This window comes from Ipomoea triloba, chromosome 8 (genome assembly GCF_003576645.1).
Source record: "Ipomoea triloba cultivar NCNSP0323 chromosome 8, ASM357664v1".
Taxonomy (NCBI): domain Eukaryota; kingdom Viridiplantae; phylum Streptophyta; class Magnoliopsida; order Solanales; family Convolvulaceae; genus Ipomoea; species Ipomoea triloba.
In genome coordinates, this window is record NC_044923.1 from 2,234,997 (window position 1) to 2,237,183 (window position 2,187).

The following is a 2,187-nucleotide window of genomic DNA, read 5'->3' on the forward strand; positions in this document are numbered from 1 at the left end:
GTTTAAAAAAATAAAAAATTCCCAAAAACGTCTTTGGTATTATTTAAAAAAAAACATAAGTTTTAGGAGTTTTTTCGGCCCTCATTACTGGCATAGAGTGCAAAAAAAGTTTTTTGTAACCTTGAATCTCCATAAAGTTTGGATAAATAAAAAAATTCCCAAAACGCCCTTGGTTATTATTTTTAAAAAAACTTAAATTCGAGGAGTTTTTTCGGCCCCTCATTAGTGACCAAGAGTGCAAAGAAAGTTTAGAAAAGAATGAGTCTTGAATCTCCATAAAATTTGAAAAAATAAAAAATTCCCAAAAACGCCCTTGGTATTATTATTAAAAAAAACATAAGTTTGAGAAGTTTTGTCTTCCCTCATAACTGGCCTAGTGTGCAAAGAAATTTAGAAAAGAATGAGCCTTGAATATCCATAAATTTTGAATAAAAAAATTACAAAAAACGGCTTTGGTTATTATTTGAAAAAAAAACATAAGTTTGAGGAGTTTTTTTGGCCCCTCATTAGTGGCCAAGAGTGCAAAGAAAGTTTAGAAAAGAATGAGCCTTGAATCTCCATAAAGTTTGAAAAAATAAAAAATTCCCAAAAACGCCCTTGGTATTATTTAAAAAAAACATAAGTTTTAGGAGTTTTTTCGGCCCCTCATTACTGGCAAAGAGTGCAAAGAAATTTTAGAAAAGAATGAGCCTTGAATATCCATAAAGTTTGGAAAAATAAAAAATTTCCAAAACGCCCTTGGTTATTATTAAAATAAAAACATAAGTTTGAGAAGTTTTGTCTTCCCTCATTACTGGCCAAGTGTGCAAAGAATGTTTAGAAAAGAATAAGCCTTGAATCTCCATAAATTTTGAAAAAAAATTCAAAAAAACGCCCTTGGTATTATTATTTAAAAAAACAGAAGTTTGAGGAGTTTTTCGGCTACTCATTAGTGGCGAAGAGTGCAAAGAAAGTTCAGAAAAGAATGGGCCATGAATTTCCATAAAGTTTGGAAAAATAAAAAATTACCCAAAACGCCCTTGGTTATTATTTTAAAAAAAAAACTTAAATTTGAGGAGTTTTTTCGGCCCCTCATTAGTGGCCAAGAGTGCAATGAATGTTCAGAAAAGAATGAGCCTTGAATCTCCATAAATTTTGAAAAAATAAAAAATTCCCCAAAACGCCATTGGTTATTATTTAAAAAAAAAAAACATAAGTTTGACGAGTTTTATTTTGGCCCATCATTAGTGGCCAAGAGTGCAAAGAAAGGTTAGAAAAGAATGAGCCGTGAATCTCCATAAAGTTTGGAAAAATAAATGATTCTCCAAAACGCCCTTGGTTATTATTAAAATAAAAACATAAGTTTGAGGAGTTTTTCGGCTCCTCATTAGTGGCCAAGAGGGCAATGAAAGTTTAGAAAAGAATGAGCCGTGAATCTCCATAAAGTTTGGAAAAATAAATGATTCTCCAAAACGCCCTTGGTTATTATTTTTAAAAAAAACTTAAATTTGTGGAGTTTTTTCGGCCCCTCATTAGTGTCCAAGAGTGCAAAGAAAGTTTAGAAAAGAATGAGCCTTGAATCTCCATAAACAAAGAAAGTTTAGAAAAGAATGAGCCTTGAATCTCCATAAAATTTGAAAGTTTAGAAAAGAATGAGCCTTGAATCTCCATAAAATTTGAAAAAATTAAAAATTGCCAAAACGCCCTTGGTATTATTAAAAAAAAAACATAAGTTTGAGGAGTTTTTCGGCTCCTCATTAGTGGCCAAGAGTGCAAAGAAAGTTTAGAAAAGAATGAGCCATGAATTTCCATAAAGTTTGAAAAAAAATTCCCCAAAACGCCCTTGGTTATTATTAAAAAAACAATAAGTCTGATGAGTTTTTTCTGCCCCTCATTAGTGGCCAAGAGTGCAAAGAAAGTTTAGAAAAGAAGGAGCCTTGAATTTCCATAATGTTTGAAAAAATAAAAAATTCCCCAACACGCCCTTGGTTATTATTGAAAAAAACAATAAGTCTTAGGAGTTTTTTTTGGCCCCTCATTACTGGCCAAGAATGCAAAGAAAGTTTAGAAAAGAATGAGCCGTGAATCTCAATAAAGTTTGGAAAAATAAAAAATTCTCCAAAACGCACATGGTTATTATTTTAAAAAAAAAAAACTTAAATTTGTGGAGTTTTTTCGGCCTTCATTAGTGGCCAAGAGTGCAAAGAA